The sequence below is a fragment of the Rhinolophus sinicus genome, linkage group LG06 (genome assembly GCF_036562045.2).
Source record: "Rhinolophus sinicus isolate RSC01 linkage group LG06, ASM3656204v1, whole genome shotgun sequence".
Lineage (NCBI taxonomy): Eukaryota > Metazoa > Chordata > Mammalia > Chiroptera > Rhinolophidae > Rhinolophus > Rhinolophus sinicus.
In genome coordinates this window covers 115,454,818-115,478,964 of record NC_133756.1, presented here as the reverse complement: position 1 = coordinate 115,478,964, position 24,147 = coordinate 115,454,818, and the positions used below count along the sequence as shown (strand labels likewise).

The 24,147-nt window shown below is 43.5% G+C and overlaps 1 protein-coding gene across 14 annotated transcripts in view; it reads right to left on the bottom strand.

Moving 5' to 3' along the window:
• Positions 1 to 24,147, bottom strand: part of TENM4 (teneurin transmembrane protein 4) — a 972,743-nt gene that overhangs the window by 312,558 nt on the left and 636,038 nt on the right. The gene's annotated exons all lie outside the window — the stretch shown is intronic.

The window sequence follows — 24,147 nt, the reverse complement described above, 5'->3', positions numbered from 1 at the left end:
TTTCTTTCCCTTAGAAGTTTGACTTTTGATGAATATATGCGGATTCAGTGAGACTCACCAGGCCTCAAGGCAGCAAAAGAAAGTTCTGGGCCAGCTTCTGTTTGGGTTGAATGTTGGTGTCCCCTGGCCCCCCACCCCCACCCCCAATTCCTACAATGGAGACCTAATCTCCACTGGGATGGTATTTGGACGTGGGGCCTTTGGGTGGTGATTCGATTTAGATTCGGTCATGATGAGAGTAGTGCCCTTCTAAGAAGTAGAGGACAGAGACATATCTTTCTCTCTCTGTGCACGTGCTACAACTTCCTGAAATTGGGTGAAAAACACTAATCTATACATCTAAGAAACTCAGTGAACCTCTGACATGATAAATGCAAGTTGATCCATACCTAGATACATCATAGTCAAACTGTTAAAGCCAGAGACAAAGAGAAAAATCTTGTAGACAATAAGAGAAAAATGGCTCATTATTTACAGGAGAACATCAACATAATTAATTACTGACTTCTCCATCTTAAATAACAAGAGGCCAGAGGAGCTGAAAGCAAAATGTTAACCAAGAATTTCACATCAAGCAAAATATCCTTAAAACGTAAAGTCAAAATAAAGATGTTCCCAGGTAAACAAAGATGAAGAGAATTTGTTATTGGGAGACCTGCCTTATAAAGTCTTTCAAACTGAAAGGAAGTGATACCAGAATATACTGAAATAAATGCACAAGAAGAAATGGAGAGCATTGGAAATGGAAGATATTTGGGTTACTATTAAAAAAAAAATCAATAAATCCATATTTTTCCTTTCTCCCCTTAACATCTTTTAAAAACATAAGAGTGTATACAGCAATAATTATAACACTGAATTTACACATACACACTCACAAACAGCATAAAGAAGGGAGGAAAAAATAGAGCCACCCTGGAGCAAAGTTTCTAGGTTTTATTGGAATTAAGTTACAATTAATCTAAAGAGGATTATGATAAATTAAAATTCATATCATAATCTCTAGAGCAACCACTAAAAATCCCTTGAAATATGGTTAAAAATCAACAAAGGAATTAAAATGCTACACTAAAAACCTTTAACATCAATAAAATATAGTAGGTAGGAATAGAGAAATAAAAAAGGCACATATAGAAAACAAACAGCAAAGTGGACAATATAAACATAATATCAATAATGATATTAAACATGAATGGTCTAAAGGATCCAATCAAAAGGCAGACATTGCTGCACTAGATAGAAAAACAAAACGCAGTTATCGCTGTCTACAGGAGGCATATAGATTGAAAGGCACAGTTTGAAAGCAAAAGAATAAGAAAGATATACCATAGAAACAGAAATCATAAAAGAGCTGGAGTGGTTACTGTAATACCAGATAACAGATTTAGGACAAGAAGTACTTCTATAAACAAAGAGGGATAGTTCATAATAGCAAAAGAGTCAATATATCAGGAAAATAAGATGATTATAAATGAGTATATGCCTAACAACAAATTCTCAAAATTCATGAATCAAAAACTGACAGAACTGAAAGAAAAAAACAGATAATTCAACAACAATAATTGGAGATTTCAACACCCCACTCTCAACAAATGATAGAAAACTAGACAGAAAATCAGCGATGATATAGAAGACCTGAACAACACAATGAACCCACTAGATCTAATAGACATCTATAGAATACTTTACCTGAGGATTGCAGAACACACATTCTTTTCAAGCAAACATAAAACATTCCCAGAAACAGACCATATACAAGGCCATGAGACAAATGTCAATAAACATAAAAGGTTTGAAATCATTCAAGGCATGTCTCTTTACTGCATATTAGAAATCAACAACAAAAACGAAACAAATAGGAGGCCTCTCCATCCCTTTCCTGGTTTAGCAAAGCATGGCCTGCAGTAACCATGGGCTAGCTGTCCCTCTCCTAGAAAAGGATTACTTTTTGAGGACGTCAGAATGCTATTCTCAATGATTCTCTTTTTTTCCACCCTAATCAAACCTTTTCTCTCTCCATTCAATAGGAAGTTGCAACCCCAAGAAAATGGGTGGCACCATACCTACTGATAGACCTGAGTAGGCTGAGGCTCAGTGTCAGAACCCAGAAATATGGAGTATTAGTGTACGTCACCCTACACATGTGTAAGACAGCTACAATACACACAGATCTAAAAGTGGTGTTCTGAGCCATACTCAGAAGTCTAATTCACACTCAGGGAGGTGCAGGGCAGTGTCATTTACTGAATTCCTAACCTGGGTCAGGTATTATGCAAGGTGTTTTAAAATATTATCTCCTTGCGCCTTTAACAAAGCTCTATGAGGCAGGCATGAGTCTCATTTTATGGATGAGAGAATTGAGGCTCAGAGAGGGTAAGTAAGTTACCCAAAGCCACACAGGATGTGCAAGGACTGGGATATGGATTCCCCAAGTTTAGATATATGGCACAGGCCTTGAGTCCTACATTAGAAATATGTTATCTTTTGTTACAGAGAAAAGAGTTACAGAGAACTCAATACAAAGGAGCATATGGAATACTGAAATATTTTTAGAAACTTAACAATGAACTCTTAAGTGACATTGGAAAGATTTTACTTGATTGGAGCATTGAAATATTTTATGATAACATTTTAACACATAATGGGTAGAAAGGATGTGTGTGGGAAGTAGCAGGGGGAAAGACAGGAATGTATTATCCTCATTCTACCAATGAAGAAACCAGAGCTGAGAGACAGATGATGTAACTGACTTGCCCAGCTTGACAAAGTAAATTGGGGTCAAAGCAGGGTCTAGAACCCAGGTGTCTTGGACCCCAGTGAATATGGAAAGCAGCTATATTGGACATCAGGGCCCAATAACTGAAGAAATGCTAGCTGCGTGTATGCAATGGGCTCATGACCCAAACTTAGATCATCTGGCCACCCTGGAGGGATGCTGAAACCTACCCACGTGGCAGAGAGTGAGGGAGATCCTCCCAGAGGGCAGAGGGGTGTTGAGTAGCCTGTGCATCCCACTCCCATCTAGGGGCAGAAAGGGGTGTCCCCATCCCAAGTGAGCTGAAGTGTGGATGGCAGGATGCCTCCAGAGTTCACTCTTTCACTCTTTTTCTTTTAAAGAGAGGCCATCACCCCTCAATCTTCTCCTTTGCTCAGCCCAGTCCTCTTAGCCTGCCCAAAAAGGCAGCAAGAACGTGGCTTTTTGTCATGACTGTACACTGCACACTCTGCACAGGCCCATTTTTTCCTGTTTTTCACTAGTTCCGCTCCAGATCCAGTCCTGACTTGGTGTGTAGAATTCTACCAGGCATCACTTAGCAATGCACCACGCCACTGGATTTAAAACAGCAGGGGACTGGAGAGTTTTAGACCTGCAGCTCTTGTTCGGTGAATGGGGTTTTTATGAGGCCGCCACAATCAGTCTTGCATACAGGGTGCTAACAATTTTTATGGCTGGCTGGGATTTGTTGGAAGCGCCAAGCTGGAACGTGATGGAGTTCCCCATTAGAGAATGTCCCCAGGAAAGCGGGCTTGCATGGTTCCCTGGTACTCAGAGGTGTCAGAGAGCTGGTTTTATGGAAAGCAATTTCCTCAGTAAAGAAAAAATATGCTCCAGAGATGGAGCGATTTGAGCACAGGGGCTCTGCCACCCTGGGTTTAACGGGCTTCCTTAGCAGGCAGTCCCTGGTGATTGCCAAGACAAATGGGTCCTGCCCGTTCTGGCTGCCAGCAACCTTTCCTTCCCTTCCGCTCTTTAAAAACATACATTTAAAAAACAAAATAATAAAAAGTTTGAAATAATGAAAATGAGCTGTAATGACATCATCCACTCAATACTGTTGTTAACATTTTGTTCCATATACACATGTATTTTTGACATATTTTGGACATAGCTATGATAGAGTTTTGTAACTTTTGTTTAAACATTTTATGAGAAACATTTTGAAGTCATGAAAATTGCTTTGTAGACTTCATTTTAAGTAACTTAACAAAATTCCATTAGGTTGATATACCATAAAGTGGTAGTACTATTTCCATATTGTTGGATATGGAAGTGGTTTCTGATTTTCTTTTTTATTATAAATAGTGACACCATGAACATCTGGGAACATAAAGCTTTGCTCATATTTCCAATGAATTCCTTGGAATAGATTACTATAAGTAGAATTACTAGATCAAGGGATGTCCTGATACAGACGGCCAACTTGCTTCGTACCAAGGTATTACCAGTTTACACTTCCATAGATGTCACATGAGAATGTTGATATTACCACATTCTTGCCAACACTGAGATCTTTAGTTTTTCACATGTCTACTAATTTTCAAAGTACAAAATGCTATCTCATGGGGCCTTTATTTGCATTTTGGGAATAATGGTAAGGTTGAACATTTTGCTCATTTGTGTATTATCTGTTGGCATTTCTTTTGTTCTATTAGAGGCTTAGTGTTTTCCTGTTTACTACAAAAAGGATTATTTGCTGTATTTGTTACAAAACTATTATTTTTTACCAATTTGTTATTCCTGGCAAATTTTCCAAGCAAAACCCAAAGCTCAACATACATGAGTTTCTAGTTATTCATGTTTAGCTGTATAACGATCACCGCAAGGATATCCCAGGCCCCAGCCCTGGCAGCGGGGTTTGGTGTGTAAGCTCTGGTTAGGTATGTGGGGGGCCTAGGCTGGGCCCAAATTCAGTTGCAGGCTCTCAACCAGATATTGGATTCTTCCCACAGTCTTGACACTGTGTGTCTAGATCTTGGGGAGGTGCAGATGAGTAAAACACAGCCCCTTAATGAGTTTGCAGCCTACTTGGAAATAAAACAAGTGTACCCATGACTGGAGTCCAAGACAGGGGGTAATAAATGCCTTTATTAGGGGTATGGCTCCAGCACCCGAGATTTATTTTCTTAAATTCCGTAGAGCATTATGGTTAGTCCTGAATCCAGGAATCCTGACTCTTAGGCTACAGGATCACACAGTGTTGCTGAGAGGACCTTGTCAATAATTTAGTTGAATATCCCTATTTTACAAATGAGAAAACTGAGGCCCAGAGACTTGACCCAGGTGTTGGGGCAAGGTAGTAGCAGGGTTGGTCTGGAATCCAAGTCTCCTGCTTCCCAGTGTGGGCTTTTGCTTGAGCACCTCAACCTCAATTTCTTTGTATATCATTCTTTCTTGCCCTCTTAACCCATCTGCCTACCTTTACGTGATACCTTTTATGTGACAAACACTAGGACATGGAGTTAAAAATATGGTATCTGCCCAAAGAAACTCCTAGTCAGTGAGCAAGGGATGTGTAAGTCATCAGAGGAACTTAGAGTAAGCACTTTGGGCCACTGGTGCTAAGAGGTGGCTTAGGGAGATCAGGAGAGAAGTCTTCATTTGTCTCTCATTGTCCTCGGCAAGATTCCCTCCATCTGCCAGGTAAGAGCAACGCATGGGAAAGCCAAGCAAAGATTGCAGCAGAAAGCTCCACTTGGGCACCTTGACCACAGTGGTTTGGAAGAAAGAAAATAAGCTTTAGAGTCAGGCTTTGCCCCTGACTAGCTGTGGGACCTTGAACAATCTACTTCACCTCTCTGAGCCTTAGTTTTCTGATCTCGACAATGGCTACAGAGTTGTCTGTGACAAATAAAGCACATGGCAGAATGTTTGACACACAGTAGGTGTGTTCCCTTCTTTATTAAGCTCGTCCTAATTAAGAATGTGCCCTGTCCTTATTAAGCTCAATTAGAATCTTCTCTTTTTAAACCTTTCTTGAATCTGGAACAAATGTCAGCTAAGACCTCATCTTCTGGCCTCTGGCTAGGAGATTTCACCATAGATGGGCTCACCGCTGGACTATGACCTCCTTGCTACCGTATTTTACTATAAGACCGGGAATATAATATAATATAATATAATATAATATAATATAATATAATATAATATAATATAATATAATATAATATGATATATAATACAATACCAGGTCTTATGTTAATTTTTGCTCCAAAAGACGCATTAGAGCTGATTGTCCGGCTAGGTCTTATTTTGGGGGATACACGGTACTTAGAGGGAGCTGCCTCTGCCCCCTGCCTGCTTCCTTCGGGCTGAGCGCTGTTCTGATTTTAGTAGCTCTCACGGGGTGGACCCCTGTTCCTGAGTTATTCCCTGAATCAGAATCACAGTTCCGACTGTGTCCTTCCAGGTGTCTTCTTTGTACTAATGAGGCCCTCACATGGGAGTTTCTCACTCCCAGTTCCCAAACCTGTTTTGGCTTTGGTATGGGGATGGTTAATTTTATGTGTCAACTTGATTGGTTGACATGGGATACACAGATATTTAAATATTACTTTTGGGTGTGAGTGTGAGGGTATTTCTGGATGAGATTACACTTGAATTCATAGACTGAGTAAAGCAGATTGCACTCCCCAATATAGGTGGGCATGCATCATCCAATCCATCAAGGACGTGAACAGAACAAAAAGGTGGAGGAAGAGAGAATTTACTTCCCCTTCCTGACTGCTTGAGCTGGGACAGTGGTCTTCTCCTGCCCTGGAACTGGGAATTCTATCACTGGCTCTCCTGGTTCTCAGGCCTGAGGACTCAGACTGGATTACACCACTGGCTTTCTTGAGTCTCATTTGCAGACAGCAGACTGTGGGGCTTCTTAGTTTCCATGATTGCATGAGCCAGTTCCTTATAATAAATCATTTCACATATATCTTCCTATTGGTTCTGTTTCTCTGGAGAACCTGATTAATACAGTCCTGTTTCTGGGTGCCTGTTCTTCTCACTCATCCAAGGCCTTCCTAAGCCAGACCTGCCTTGTTTCTTCGAGACTTTCTTCCAAGACTGGCCACCCTGAAGTCCTTGGACTCTGTGCCTAGATTCCTGATTGTGGAATCTGGGGCCAGATCCTCTGCCTGCATCCCTTCTCCTTCTCCAGAGGCCAGCTGCTGTCCAGAACCCCAACTGAGGTCTGCATTCCCCTCATCTTGTCCAGCCTCAGGAATTCACCCCAGTGACCAATGTCAAACCTTCCTCACAAAACTTCCCTGACATTTGGGAGAAACTTATGGCCAGAAATCCATGTAATTTAGAGGACTATCCCAACTGAAATCATCAGCACAGTTGTTAAGCATGAGGTAGAACAGACAATTTCCTCAGGAAAGGCACCCTGGCCATCTCCTTTTATTGCCTTTTCAAAAATCCAGTGACTCCAACTGTCATTCTGATTCACAAAACCAAACTCTGATCAAAATTTATCCCTTGGTTTCCTTCCTTGAGATGAAACCCATTTTTCCTTGAGAGGGACTTCCCATCGGTTTCCCATCTCCATGCATCTTTGTCAGGCAGCATTCAAGTGGCTTGCCAGAGCCCTCGTGACAATCGGAATCCAAGCCACCAGCCATCTAAGGAGCATGGAGAGACAAAGGCCCACAATATGTAAATCCAGTGAAATGGGAACAACTTCTCTGTCCTGGGAAACATGAAATTGAATTCTACCAGCACAATTTCCAGATCTTTGACTTAGAGAGACCCAGAGAAGTCACTATGAGTGTCGCCTCTATCTTGAATCCTAGTGCATTCAGCTTTCCTCTAAAGGTCTCACTCCTGCAAGTAGACTCTTTCCTCTCCGGTAGGAGGAAGTTTTCAAGCCAGGGCCTTAAGAAGAAACATGGCGGCCAGACCATCACACCTACCCAAGGACCCCTCCTGGAAAAGCTTGAATGAAGGGAGTTAGGTGCTGGTCCTTACTGTGCACCTACTATGTGCCAGGCAATTCCCCATTTAATCCTTGTAACAACCCTGACCCACGGAAAGAATTTATCCTTATTTCAAGAGGAGGAAACTGAGGCAGAGTTTTCCTACTGTCTAACATAAAGTAGGTATTTATCAACCTGAACTGGTCTCCAAGCTCTTGAGAAATGATCAAGTTTCCTGAAGAACTGTAACTATTATTGTAAATATAGTTTGTTGTGCTGTATGAGATATAGGAGGTACAAGATGGTGTTTACTGAGTTTTTGGCATATTCATACAGAAGAGATGCTGTCTATTACGTGTGAGCTCTCCCATCCAGAGTAGAGACTTGGGGCTGAAAGTGGCTGCTCAGCCAAAGACTACATTTCCCAGCATCCCTTGCATCTAGGCGTGACCACAGTGCTGGATCTCACTGGTGGAATTGAACATCGTAGCCCAGATGATTAAGAAATAGGTCTGCCTTCTACACCCTTTTTCCTCCTTTTGCAAATGACTCCAGTGGATGGAAGAGCCACAAGATAGAAGGAGTTGGAGTCTCTGAATCATTTCCGGCATAAAGAAATGCTGCCAGCTAATTAGGATCACTGCATCAGACCAACACATGGACAAGATATATTTACTTAAACCTCTGAAATTGTGGGGTTCCCGACCATAACTGGCATTATCCTAACTAACACACTTGATGTGGTTCATCTTTTTGTGCCTTTCAAAGTGGACATTCAGGGCATGACAAATATTCAGGGGATGCAGAACTCTGACTCAGTCCTCCCTGGATTCCTTCTCTTTTATCCTCCACTAAAAGCAGCCACACTAGACTGCCCCCCACTCCTGTTTGGTCTCTGGTCTCCTGCATTCCTCAGGGTGTCTCTTCCAGCTACTATTCTCTTGGACACTGATAATATCCTGCCATGCTTCATGGTACCCTCAATGTCACCCCTCAGGGAAGCTCTCCCCAGGCAGAATGTATCACTCCATGTCTCTACAGTGTTTATCAGACTTGTCCTGTTGTTATTTTTTTAATGACTCCTTCCCCACCCACACTTCCTCCACTGAGCTCTCTGGGCCAGGTGCCATGCCCAATACCTGTCTGCTTGTCCTGTCAGTGCAGGCCTGGTGCAGACATGGCGGCAAAGTGATTGGAATCCAGAACTTCCTCTGGGGCACCAACTTGGAGGGGTTGGTGGAGCTCCTGGAAGTCTGAAAGAGCGAGATTCCAAGGCCAAATCAGGCTCACTGGGAAAGAGAGCAGTTATCAATTAGTGTTACCTGCCAAAGGTGTAGGAGGGAGCTGCTATATGCATGCCATGTGTCTGCCATTCTAGGTGAAATGCACCTTGGCCGATTACAGACGAGGAAGTACTCCAAAGGCTCCTCACCTCCATTCCACTCAGAGTCAGAAGCCCTGACAGTGGTCCGAAGGGCCCACGTCATCCAGCTGCTGTGACTACTGACCCTCTGGCTTCCTCGCCTCTACTCTCCCCGAGCTCAGTAGGACCACCAGCCCTCCTCGCAATCACTGAAATTCACCAGGCACTTTCCTACCTTAGGTTCTCTGGATCAGCAAGTCCTCTGATAGGAAAATTCTTCTCCCATTTGACTCACCCCCTCACCACCTTTAATTATTTGCTCATATGTCACCTCCTCTGTTACTTTTCTAACCACTCTATTTAAAACTGTGAACTCCCTTCCTGCTGCCTTCCTTACCTTATATTCCTGGTCTCCCCACTTCCTACTTTATTTTTCTCTACAGTCTTTTTTCCTATCGAACATACTCTGTGACAATCTTATTTTTCCTGTCCACGAGGGCAGGGGTTTTGCTGTTCATATCCCCCATGCCTGGCACAGTCCCTGGCACACAGTACATAGTCCACAAACATCCACTAAAAAAAATTGAGAGCAAAGCAGTGAGTCCAGGGCTCATGCTGTGTGCCATTTCCACTATCATGAAAAGCTGCCCTTTGCCTCAGCATCTAATTTAAATGTTAACTATAGGACACCCGAGCTAAGAGAACCTTCTGAGCCATCGCCCAGCCACTCTGTGTTCCCTTCCCCACAGCTCACAGCAAAGTAAGCGGAAGCCTCCATCTCTGTGCTGGCGCTGGCAAGGGGGGGCGGGAGAGGCCACTGGGACTTTGGAATCCATTTATCTATTAATTTATTATCTAATTAAGTCCCACAATGACAGCACTATTTGTTCCAAAATGCCCTCGAACTAAACCAATACAGCATAATGTGCATTTTAATCAATTAAAATGGTTCTTCTAATGTCTGCCTTCAGCAGCCAGTAACTGTTGCACTCCCAGGTCCAGGGCAGGGAAATGCCTTTTCACTTCATTAGGTCCCAAACAGTCTAATTGCACAGTGGCCACCAAGGCTCTTCTTAGGGAGTGAGAGGCAACCATTCCAGGGTCCCGGTGATGATTGAGCAAGACTGTTTTCAGTGGGGAGAACTGCTTTTTGCTTATGGTTTGTAAATTGAGTTATAACCACAGAGAGAGTGGTCTCTGGGAGACAAGAAGATGGGCAAAGGTGGGCAACGGAGCCTTAATGCAGCTTTGGCCAAGTCCCACAAGTTTTACGTCTGGGAAGGTAAGGGCAGTGGATCTGCAGACAACTTTCCACGCGGTTAACAGCCCCTCACTGGGCTTGAACCATACCCTGATGCACTTAGGCACAGTCTGATTTATAAACATACTGACATAGTCCCACATACTGACATACAGACCTACTGACATACTCACACAGGCTGCGACATACAGACCTACTGACATACTCACACATGCTGCGACATACAGATATACTGACATACTCACACCTGCTGTGACATACTCGCATGTACTCTGACATACAGACCTCCTAACATACTCACACATACTGACATTCTCAGCCATACTCTGCACTACTGACAAACTTGCATATACTCTGATATGTGGACATATTAAGCATACTGGTACATACTCTGACCTATGGCCATACTGACGTTCCTGCACGTACTCTGACTTAGTCATCCTCTGATGCTGTAGTCATTTCATTGCTTCACTCTACAATAGTGGGGTGGCACTCCCAAAGTGGGGAGCCCCTTTAGGATCGAATCAGCCTCGTATCTCCAGGCCCTGGCAGAGGGACACAGAGATGTTTGTTGAACTGAAATAAAAATACCTCATTAGGCTGTGGGAGAAATTATGTGTACCAAGCTCAGCACATTGTAATGACGGTAATGATTACTAAGAACTTACTGCCTGCCAGTCAGTGTCTAAATACTCTACACATATTGACATGTGGAATCCTCACAACTACCATAGGATGTAGGTGCTGTTTTTATCATCTCATTGTAGCGATGAAGTATTGAGGCAGAGCTGGGATTTTTAACCCAGGGAGTCTGGTCCACAAGCCTGTGGTCTAATTGTGGCCACCACCGTTGCAATTAGTTTTGATGCACTTTTGGTGCCAAGAATCATTGTAATCAAATTATGCTCCACTGCCTCTGTAGGAGCAAAGACTGCTAGTGGCCACCTCTTTCCATTTCATATGTGGATCACCGATGTATGGGGAAAAAGCCACACTGCTGATTCCATAAGAAAAAGGCCATTGAGTGTGTGTATATTCTAAGAGACATCTTTATTGTTTAACTCTCCACAGTGTAAAAAACCATTCAATTACAACAACAGGCAATAAAAATTAGAGTGCAGCTTTCTGGTAAAGTCTGTTATGGGAAAGAACCAACGAAAAGAGGGGAACGATTTCCACAATATTTGAGAGGCTCACTGTGCTCACTGCTGGAGATGCCACGGTGAACAAAAGAGACACAGTTCCTGCCCTCATGGAATTTATAGTCTGGTGAGGAGATATACAATACACAGAAACACAACAATCAGAAATAAATGGTCGTAGTGCCATGATGGACATAAATAAACAGGACACCATGAGAGAGGATACCGAGGCATTAATTCACATCAGGTTGTCAGAAAAGACCTCTCTGATAAGGTGGCAGATAGGTTGAGACCTAAAGAATGACCGGGGCAAAGAATGCCAAAAGTAAATGGAAGAACATGCTAAGAAATGGAACAGCATGTGTAAAAGCTAAAGGAAAGGATGAGCGTGCGGTGTCCACAGAACTGGAAATGTGGCTAGGGTGTGACATGGAGAATGGCCGGAAATGAGCCAGACTGAATCACAGACTTAGAGAGTCTAATAGGCTGTGGCAAATGCTCTGAATTTTAGTTAAGGAATGAAGGGAAGCCAGGGAAGGGTTTTAAGCAGGGACGTCACAGTTCTCCAGGGTATATCTTTCAGAGATCAACTGTGTAGGAGACAAGAGGGAAAACACAAAGAAAGGTAAACAGGATATCCCAGTGGTTGAGGTGAAAGACGATGGAGATGTGAGTTAAGGTTATGAGTAGAGATGGAGAGAAAGATAGGTTTCAGATACATTTTCGGACATGGAACCAGTAGAAACTATTAGTGGTTTAGACATGTAAGATGAAAGAAAGGCAGGAATCAAAAATGGCATGGGTGTCTAATTTAAGGAAGTGGGTAGATAGTTTCATTTACTGATATGGGGAAGACTTTGGGTAGATACATGAGATTATGTGTTCTGTTTTAGTTAAGTTTGAGAGGCTCACTACACACCTAACTAGAGATCTCAACAGATAGTTGGATATAGAAATTTGGAGTCTAGGGGAGAGATCCAGGCTGAAGATAAAATTTGGCTGGTATTTAAAGAATGGAAATGGATGAGATTATCTTGAGTCAAGGTAGGGACTATTAAACGAGACAGATAAAAAATAGACAGTGTTCACCACGTCCAGGAAAAACTAGTTGAATGAAATGTCATAGTTAATATCATGAATATGAGGAAGTCTTTGGGGGCAGCATTCAGCTGTCAGCCCCATATTGGAGTGACCAAAAGACTTCAAGGTGATTGAGGGGGGAGGTGGTCAGGAGCATGGTTTGGAGTTGGACAGCCTGAGTTTGGCTCTTTCCTTTCATGTTTGCTTGTTGGGTTACCTTCCTGAGCTTCACATGCTTCATCTGTAAAGGAGTGATTATAAGACCTACCTCACAGAATTGTCACAAGGGTAAAAAGTGATATTTACAGGAACATACGTGGTTCCTCGCACAGAACAAATTCCCATGGGAGCAATCATTACCATTAGGCTGGATCTACAGAGGTCAGGTGACAAGAATGATGGAGGAGATCGATTTCTCTTTGTTCTGAGCACGGAAGATCACCCCTGGTGGAGCAGTTGCCCCACTCGAGGCCTCCCACACTCAGAGTCAAGGACAAACAAGACTAGTCCAGACCCCATACACTGTGAGGAAAGGCTGAAGGAATAGTTTGGATAAAAGAAGTTAAGGCTGGGGGTGGCCAGGTGGCTCAGTTGGTTAGAGCACGAGCTCTTAACAACAAGGTTGCCGGTTCAATTCCCACATGGGATGGTGGGCTGTGCCCCCTGCAACTAAGATTGAAAACGGCGACTGGACTTGGAGCTGAGATGCGCCCTCCACAACTAGATTGAAGGACAATGACTTGGAGCCTAAGGGCCCTGGAAAAACACAGTTCCCCAATATTCCCCAATTAAAAAAAAAAAAAAAGAAGAAGCTGAGGCTGGAGGAGGTGGAGTGGGTGGGGAATGAGTGTCCATTTTGATATCTCTGAAGGGCTTTACCAAGGACAAAGAATTGACCTTGTTTTGTGTGGTTCCAAAGGTGGGGGGATCAATGAGGCAAACCAGTACTGGATACCAGGAAGTACATTCTAATACAAGGCGCAGATCTATTTAATATGCAACGTTGGATTTTAAGAAAGGGAGAAAGGTAAGAATATATACTTATATTTGCAGGAAGAAATCCTGGAAGAATACACAGAATTTAAAAAGTGGTTTCCTATGGGACGGTGATGGAGGTATTGGGAACTTGGTGGAAAGGAAGGGAAAAAAATGGGTAGAAGTAAAACTTTCTGTAATATACCATTTTATCTTCTTTGACTTTTGAACCATGTGAACATACTTCATATTCAAGAAGTTAAATTAGAAATATAATTGAAGCAAGCAAGCATGCAGGAAGGGAAGTTTATCTGCAGTCAGAGCTCCTCAAAGGTGGCAATGGCTGCCTGAGCAAGCGCCCTGGGCTTGGGACCTCTGAAGTCCTGTCGGGTTCTCAGCTCAGAAAGTCCTACTTTTGATTTAGTGCTCTGCTGTTGCTGTTTTGACATTTTAAATCATCTTTGAATATAGAGCCCTGCATTTTCTTTTTGTGCTGGTGTCTACAAATTATATAGCAGGTGCTGCTGGGTGGGGAACAGTGACCCTCCATCTCAGGGAGCTGTGAGCTGGGGCTGGAGAACCGCTTGGCGGGATTCTGTGGGACAGTCAAGCATGGGGGAGGATGGACAGCGTGAACTTGAAGTAACATCTTGTTGCCGGGCTGAATGGAACCTTCTAGTGCTAGTTGCTTCTTACATCAGAGCTCTATAGCTAAGAGGACCATATGTTCCAGTTGGCCTGGAATGTTTCTGGTTTGTGCCTGTTGTTCCAATGGAATTATTAACCATGATCCCATTCACCGTGAGAAGTCTCCCAGTTTGGACAACAAATTGTATGGCCACCCTAAGCGAAGGCCTGGGGACATCTCATTCCCTTGAGCTGCTTCAGGGTGCATTTGCTACCCCCAGGCACACCAAGCACACGTATGTATGTACACACACACACACACCTGGACTAGCTCACCAATAAGCTGATTATTTATAATGTGGAAGGAGACAGTTTTAAGATAAGGAAATGGAACACAGGCCTGATTAAAACAATGTGCTTATCTCTGTCTTGAGAGGAAAGAGTGGCCAGAGAGAGATTACTCGGAATATGTTTCCTTGCTTCCTGGAGACCGTCCCCCTGTTTTCAGAATAGGTTTAATATGTGGAATATGACTGGAGCAAGGCAGAGGGAGGAACGGAGGTGATTCACTCCAACCAAGCTAACCCACATGTTCTTTTTTGATTTTCTTTAGCCAGACTTTCAAGTCAGTAGTCTTAGAAAAAAAGGGCTGGCAGGATTTTAGAGAAGAGATAGTACCACAGCCTCCCCATTTCACAGAGAGGGAAGCTGAGGCCCAGTGAGGAGAGAGGCTTGCCCAGGGTCTTACAGGCTGGAACTCTGATTCCCACTCTCCCCCCACATCACTTAAAGATTTCTTCTGAGGGACTCCCTATCCAGCGGGAGGAGTTTGAAAGTAACTCATGGGCAAACAAAGCAAATACTCTACAAAAAATATCCAGAGGCATTTTCTGGACCACCTCCTTTCCCTGCATACTTCCCTGTCTCTGTGAAAGCCACTGCCTCCACCTGCAATGCCGTTGCCTATTTGTAGTGAGGAAAGAAAACGCCTCCAATATCTAGACCTTTGGCTAAGACCCAGCGCCTGGACCTGAGCCTGGGAGAGAAAGACAGCCAGGCAGGAAGACCAGATGAAAGTCAGTGCAGGAGTCTGGCCACACTGTCCTGAGTGTCATCCTGCACCTTCACTCTCTCACTTCTCAGGGGATGGGCGGAACAAAAAGGCTATCAGTGCAGGTCAGAGAGCAAAACATCCCACCCCCTCCAAAGCCAGACTTTTGCACCTCTACCACCACCCAGAGTACCCTTTCTGCTCAACTAGTCATAATAGCTGCCTCTGTTGGAAAAGGTAGAATCACCTGCTCTGTTGGTCAAGCTCCTATTCGAATGGCACCTCTTTCAGAAAGTTGTCAAAGAGGCAGTTCTCGCGTTACTTTGTTCATAAAGCACTTCCTCCATTCTCATTTCTTTATGATTTCAGTAACTATTTATTAATCACCTGCTATGTACTGTGCTCTGTACTAGATACAGGTTCCGTGCTAGGAGCCCAGAATTCAAAGACCAATAAGAGACAGTCACTGTGCTCAAGTTTCCCATCTTGGGAGAGGGGGATTGAGGGAAGTGAAAAGGTAGAAAGCACATCATTAAAATGTGGGGTTAGAAGGGAATGCTGGAAGGTGGCTCAAACCAGCCTCAAGGCTCAAAAGAAAATTCTGAGAAGTGAGACTTGAGCTGCATCTTGAAAGGTGAGCCTGCTGGGGAACAAAGATGAAAGGTAAAGACATGTGCGAAGGCCTCTGGGCAACAGAGCACCTGGCATTCTATTGCCATTACTTATCTCAATATCCTACCACCCTGCCAGCCTTTCAGCTTTGTGGGGACTGCATGACTCAGTCATCTGTTCACACCCCTTATCCCCTATCCTTTTCTCTGAACTCATGAACTCATCGTGTCTTTGTTAAACAGAACAGATCAACAATGGCCCACACTGAGGGTGAAACAAAGCTTCTTGTCTTCCAGGCACAGCCATCAGATTACCTTACTGATCCAGAAGGTTCAGAGTGCCCCTTGCTAGACAGTAGGACAGCTGGGATTGGTCCCTCACAGAGCCTCATACATCAATTAACGCAACAGTGAGATGGACATCAAGCACTGATTTTGCAGGCATGAAAAGCGCTATTAGAAATGTCTTCCCAAATGTTGAGCTCATGTTGCTAATTCTGTTTTAATATTGACTATTGCATTTGGCGATTATATTTCAATAATGAAAAGGTTATTTCTACTCCAAGATAAATAATGAGGAAGACTCAATGGCTTCAGCGTGATCGCTGGAATTTACGTGCCATTGGAGCTGTAGTCTCAGTTACAACCCAACCAACTGGTTAAATATCAGCCAAGCGTGAACAATAGCTTGCAGCTCTGATTCCTCCTCCCCACCCCACCTCTAAATGCTTTTAAACATTAGAATATACATGTGAATTTTTCCTGGCATAAAGAAGACAAAAAACTTGTATTTTGGACCCAGTTGTCTACTATGACTGACAATGTTCAAACCACTTGGGCCTCAAGATGGATGGTGTAAGGAGGAAGGTGTTTCTCAGTTGGGCAAAGGAATCATGGAGTGAGAGGCCTCTTCCCACCATACTGAACTTATCGGTTCAATTCAACCAGCATCAATCAAGCAGCTACTTTATGCCAAGCCCTGAGCTAGACCTAAGTCCATACAGATAACTCCATTGGGAAAGAGAAACCACTATTGCTCAGCGTAGGCCTTGCTCTTCTGAGCTCCCATGATACCCCCTGCTGCTGAACACCTCCACCAATTATAGATCTCAGCGTTGAAATGACCTTGCCTGCTCCCCTCAAGGATGGAGGATGTGTCTTATTCATCTTTGCATCCCTGCTGGGCCAGCCCAGAGCTTAGCACAAAACAGGCACTCAAAGGTTTGTTGAATTTTAATGAATCCCTTGCAATTTTATATACATTACTGACACCTCACGGCAATCAGAACATAATCCTTTCTTCTACATATCCCTTATGTCACTGAACTTGACTGTTCCCAAGTCTCTTCCCGAGAAAGTAAACATGTGAAGGCAGGCGCCACTTTGTGATTCACTCATAGATCTTCCAGAACCTTTTCTACAGTGAATGGCCACGTCTCCTCCAGTGCTTCCTCTTGTGTCTAAGACTAGTGTCCTCATGTTTAGGTTCCCCCCGGAGCAAACCATGAAAAAAGGATCCAGGTGTAAGTAGTACCTGAGAGTAAAAGAAATGCTGGTAAAGGATTGCAGGTGTGAGACAGGGAAGGGAAGGCCACCAATGATGGGTGCATTATCCCACTTGAGAAGTGAGGGAACTGGGGTATTTATACACCAACACCCATCAATCACCGGTTTGATGCTCCCAGGGGGTGTTAATTCCATGTCACTTCTGACCTGTCCCATGGCTTCAGAGGCCAGAAAAACCCCAGGGAAAAATAAAAGACGTGCAGTTCAAAGTTGGGCTACCTGCACGGCAGTGGACAGAGGGGATGAATGGGGTACCCACGGACGCAGCTGCCAGTGAGGAATTACGATCATATGATGACACGGGAGTCCCAGAGCATCAGGGGACATGTGGGACTTGGACATTCATCATATATCTGGAGGTTAGGATTAGCGGGCATCTGATCATTCTAGAATGTCATGATTCCATGTATCCATTTGGCTTTTAAAATACAAACCATCTTCAGAAGAAAATCCTTCTGTCTTTGGATTGAGCAAGTAAAAGAAGCATGTGTGTGATGGGAGGAGGTGGGGGGTACCTAGCTGGATTGGTTTGATCATTCTTAGATTAATGCATATCTGTAGCGAGACCACAGGGCACAGACGGTGAGGTAATGAGATAACCCACAGCGCTGGAATGCGGCTGGGCTAGGTTCCTAACATGAAATGTTAGGGGAGTCCAATCACCTTTTTGGTGTCCACCAAATCATTTACCAACCACCGATTTTGTGTCAGGCACTGTGTTGAACTCTTCACACACATTAATTTATATCATTTAATCTTCACAGCAACCCTGGAAGATGTTCTACAAACACCATTCTGCAGATGAAGAAACTGAGGCTCAGAGAGGCCTCATAGCAAATGCAAACCCCAGGTGGGAATGTGTGCCTGTTTTTCATTCATTCCATGACCCCTCAGTGCCCTTCTCCACAGCTGTTCACCCACAGACCTTCCAAGAAGGTGCCACTGGGCTCAGCTATGCAGTCAACAGCCCCAGCAAAGGATCTTGGTGCTGATTTGTGATTAAAGGCGAACAAGACAATCAGTCCCAGGACCGGGGAAAGAGCCGTCCTGACGCTCATGCATTCCTCGATTCACACGGCCCTGGAAACCTTTCAACGCAGTAGTGGCTGCAGCAATTACTCTGCAGACTGCAGACTAAAGGGTCCTGTCTAGAAATGCAATTATTTCCAAAGACAAGGTTTCGAAAAGATACACAAAAAAGATGACAGCATTTTGTTTTTCTGAAACTGATATTCCCAATAAGGGCACAGTTTCACTTTGATGAAAGTCTATAAAGCTTTGTAAAAAAAGGATGAAGACAATGAAGAGGATGGTGATGACGATGGAGGAAGACGGTGATGATAATGATGATGGATACACTGAGATGGTGATTATAATGAAGACCACGGTGGCGATGACGACGGTGATAATGGCAAGAGTAACTGCCTTTCCCGAGCGGCTACGTGGGTCAGTGACTGTGTCGGGCACATTATGTCCATTATCACCGATTATCACAATAATCCTGTAAGATGAGGATTAGCAGCCCCATTGAATTGAAGCTCAGAGAGGGAACCTGCCGGGAGCAGAAGGCTCCGCATGGAAAGGGACTGACAGAGATTTGTGCTTGAATATAACTCTAAATCCGGTGCCCGTAACCACTAACCTATGTGCTTCATTCATTTACACCTCCATTTGTGTAACTATTTAAAAAAATTCATTCATCTATTCAAAATATTTATTTAGTCGCAATTATACCTAAGATAGCTGCGAGACTCTTCTAGTTCCCAATTTGTCAAGAAAATGCCTCTCTCCTTGCATTAGGCATAAATGAAAATGAGGGTGAATTACATTCAAATCAAGATTTATCACAATGAATGCTCCCAAAACTAGTGTGAAAAAAAACTATTAATGATTTTCGAGCTCCTATAAGCTAATGTTAATGATCTGCTTCACTGTTAATTAATATAGCAGTAAAAAGCTGCTCAGTAATTGGTTGATAAGGAGAGGGGTTGTCTTGTTTTTCACTGAAGCCTGTGCTCTAGGCCGAGGGCCCAGTGGACCAGGATGGGTGGTTACCAGGAAGAGCGCTTAAAGGCTCGTGGTGCTGGGCCGACACTGGGGGGATAAACATGGGTGGCACTGATGGCACCACTATTCCCTGGGCTGGCCTGATGGGCAACGGGGGCGCCCATCCTAGGCATTGACTGAGTGCCACTGCCAGATACTTAATCTGTGCAATGGCACAATGAAAGGAGCATTAAGCATTATAACAATTTCACAGTTCAGAGAAGTTAAGTGACTTCTCTAGGTTATTCAGCTAGTAAGTGGGGGCATTAAGATTCGACTGTATCTACCTAGGAGATTTGTACGTTTACCTAAGAGCTGCCCTACATAGAGATCTCCTCCCTACCTCCTGTAGTGGGAAGGACAAAATTAATGAAAGACTTGGAGTAGGCCAAGGTCAGTTCTGGCAGCAAGGTCATCTGGGTTCTCGGCCACATTTTATCACTGACTTGGACAGGGAGCCTGTCTGCAACACTTCTGTTCTCTGTGCTGTAGGATTCTCACCTGTGAAGAGAAGTGATTGGTCTGTGGGATTTCTTGGGTCCCTTCCAGCCTCTCTAGATTTCTAAGACTCTGGGGTACAGATTGCTCACTTATTCATTAGCTCATCTGATCACAAGAATCGAGAGACAGAGAGAGAGAGAGAGAGAGAGAGAGAGAGAGAGGTGCCTGGGCATAGGGTGCATGGTCTATGTAGCTTAAACAGAACAACTTAGGACACTACAAAGTCAATCACATGCAAGACAACAGGTCTCTGCAGTAAATAGGTAACTTGATGGAAAAGTCAGATTCAATATCTAGAAAGCTAGTTTATGCCCTAAAACAAGATCTATTAATATTTTCTTCTATTATTTCCTGCTTAGATCATCTGTGCTCGTTTTTCTCACGAATACAAAGGTGAGCAGCTTGAGGGCAAGGATTGTATCATCTGCTTCTTGTTGTATCCCCCACAGACCCTAGCACAGCCCTGGGCATGAAGAGGGATTGATAAATATTGTTGATTGAATTATCATGAAACCTAATGTTTTAGCACCCGTTACGGTGCCTTTAGGTGTTACCACAGAGGTCACCTTTAATAATACTTCGACTACTATTCCCATTTTCTACTGATGGAATGGGGCTCAGAGAAACCAAACAGTTTGGCTGCACAACCAGAAAGCAGTGGAACCAGGGCTGACACCAGGCCTCTTGATTCCAGGCCAAGGCTCTTGTCACTAGCCCTCAACAGAGGGAACAATTCCTCCCTAAGGAGAGGGATGAGGATGTTAGGAACTGCCTCTCTTGCACCCCTTGGAAACGCCTGCCAGAAGCAGCACTTAGAGGACTGTCATGGATCCTTTGGGAACCCCAGGAAGACACCAGAGTAAGGAAAAGTGAGGGGTAGATTCCTTGTACTTTCTCCAATTCAAAGAATTGTCACCTCTTGTCATAGTGCTTGGTTATTTAAGTGCCTCACTGAGAGCTCGCAGGGGCGGGATCTGGGACATATTCATGTGTATCTCTCTCCACCAATGCCCAGGAACACGCGGCACGAATGAATGGATGGATGAATGAGTGATATCGTCAGTGCCGTGGGGGATATCTAGATGCTTTCAAATAGTAGGTCTGGTCTTACAGTCCCTAAACAAGGTTTGTGCTTTTTAATAGATAACAATAACAATACTCAACATCTCCCTGGCTCTATGAAGTTTTCTAATACTTCTGTAAGGCAAGGACTATTATCTCAGTTTAAGAGATTTGTCCATATTACAGAGACAGTATAAGTAGCTGCCATTTACTGAGCTTGTGTCATCCCTTTGCTGCTAATAGCTCACTTAACCCTTGGTAACAACTCTCTCTGATAGGTGCTATTATCCCTGTTCTTCAGATGAGAAAACTGAGGCCCCAGAAGGTAACGTGCTTATGGTTACATGGGCAGTAACTTTGTCTGAAGCCAAACGATGACTCCCAAGCCTGAGGATTTTCTACTTATGGCCAAACTGCCTGGATCAACATTCCTGAAGCTTGGAGTTGGAAGCCCTAATGAGACACTGGAGGGCCAATAGCACTCTCAGCTGAATAAAGGCTAATAGGGAATTTTACCGGAAGAGCAGAAACAAACCCTATCTCTCAATTAAACAGAATGTGAGTCTGCATGTGAGCTTCATGGCTATCTCTGGGTCACGTGCACGCTGCTTATGCGTGTACGTGTGTGGGAGTGTGTGTGTGTGTCTACTTGTCTTTTCTAAGGCATAAATACAATGGACCCATTCAGATCTCTTTCTTAAAGATTCCCAGATTCTGCAAGTCTTCCATTTGCTATGTGACAATAACATAGGGGAACGGTGTTTGCGATAAATGTGTGTGTGAGCAGGAGTCAGGGCAGTGCCTGGCCAGGTGGCAACGGGAGGAGGCAAGAGCCCTAGAGCTGAGAGGAATTACAGGTGTATTTATTTTATTTTTTAAGTAAAAATTATATACATTTAAGGTGCATAACCTGATGAATTTGATAAATGTATATAGTGAAGTGACTGCTACAGTCACGCTAGTTAACATATTTCCTCACATAGTTTCTTTTCTTTTCTTTTCTTTTTTTTTTTTTTTTTTTATAATGATGATGAGAGCACCTGAATCTACTCTCTTAATTTTTATTCTTGTTTAGCATTCATTACGGGTCCTCTACCATCCCTGCATGACCCTGGGTGTGATGCCAGAGGTAGACAAAATATAATAGTAACTATAGTAAAACCAACCTAAAGAGGCTGCCCACCGACCAGGCATTGTTATCTCATGGAGTAACAAGAGCAAATGTTTGCAGGTAGGATTCAAGGCAGAGCCCTTTCTGACAGTAATCGGGCAATAAGGAACTACTGTGTTTCCCCGAAAACAAGACCTACCCAGACCATCAGCTCTAATGCGTCTTTTGGAGCAAAAATTAATATAAGACCCGGTATTATATATTATATTATATTATATTATATTATATTATATTATATTATATTATATTATATTATATTATATTATATATTTTATAAGACCCAGTCTTACATTATAGTAAAATAAGACCAGGTCTTATATTAAGTTTTGTTCCAAAAGATGCATTAGAGCTGATGGTCCAGCTAGGTCTCATTTTTGGGGAAACATGGAAATGATCCTCACCCAATGAAGTGAGTGAAAGGAAGGTTTATAAAGAGCACCACAGACACAGGGCATAGGACTGTTCTGTACCAAAGCAGTCCAGCAGAGAGAATTTGAGTGGGTAGGGCATCTCCCAACTCTCCAAGATTGAACATAGTTCATGCCTCCTGGAACTGCAACAATGGTATTAGAAGTAATACTTGAGTGCTTTTTAGAATGTCTACTTTGGGCCAGGCACTGTTTGTTAGGTACTTTCTATAAATTATTTATAATTTCTATAAATTATAAATCCTCACAAGAACCCAAAATGGTGAAAATTACTATTCTAGCTTTTCAGAGAAGGGAATTCAATGACTTGTTGTTAGGCTGACGAAAAGCTGGGCAGTCTGATCCCCACAACCTAAAGAGTGACTGTGGACTTCCTTGACAAAACGGAATAATCAAGATGTTTGTGCAGGAGAAGGAACAGTTTCTTGGACTTGGATAAAAGAGCAACGCAGATGGAATTTCTTGGGAGACTTCCATCCAAAGAACCTTGGGCAGAGCTGGCCACTCTATAGATTCTCGTAACTTTCTGTGTAGAAGTATGTGTGTGTGTGTGTGTGTGTGTGTTGGGGGGGGGGTATGCCGGGAGGAGGGGAAGGAGGGAGAGAGAAGAAAGAGAAGAGAAAGGCTGGGGGTGGCAGTGAGATCCGTAAATCATAACTGTGGGTGTTATGGTTGGATATTTCAATCTGAGGTCTCCTCTCTTCCCCGCAGCCCTTTTAAAATTTGACATAGAAACTGGAAGAATTGAGACAGGCATTCAGCCCTTATTCTCAAAGATGCTCAAAGACAAACACTCCATGTGTAATACAAGAGGGGCAAGCGGTGAGTGAAGAGGCAGAGAAGGGGTCCATGTGGGCTAAACAAGAGGCTTGAACTTGGAATTATCCAGACATAAAATTCTAAAAGGGAACCTTGGGTGATTCAGGGGTCGAGGTTAGGGCAGAAAATGCTTCTAACCGTAAGCTTGTGGTTTCCTTCTGCAAACCAAAGAGACTAGCGATTCTCCCCATGTTAAGGTAAGGCCTGGAAATTCCTGCAGTCATCAAGCTTCTGAGCTGGTAGTGTCTTGGAGACCATGGGTTCAGATATCCACCTCCATTTCCAAATGAGGCTGAGATCAAGGAGTGTTGGCTTTCCCTGGATCACATAGCCATTTTGTGACAGAGACAGAACAAGACTCTTCAAGTCAAAGTCTTGTAGTGTTTGGCTGAGGATTTCATGCGTTGGGCCGCCACAGTGCCTCGATCCCCCCAGAACACTTTGAGTCATCCATGTCACTGTTCCTAGAAAGACCTAGAAACCAGAATTCTCAGCTGCATCTCCAGCTTCCTGAATTGATGTTCCCACCTTCTCAATAGTTACAGATTTGTGCACTGGTGCAACTTACTTCTCCCTTTCCTCAGTCTTATCCCACATGCTCATCTCCTCTTAAACACATGCCTCTCATGTCTTCGACCATTTCTGACAATTTTGGAACCTCGACCATTTTAGGGTTTCCTGCAGGAGGGCCAACTTCCTTCATGCATCTTCATGCATCTACTGCAAAAGCATTTACTGTCAAGGCTACACTAGAC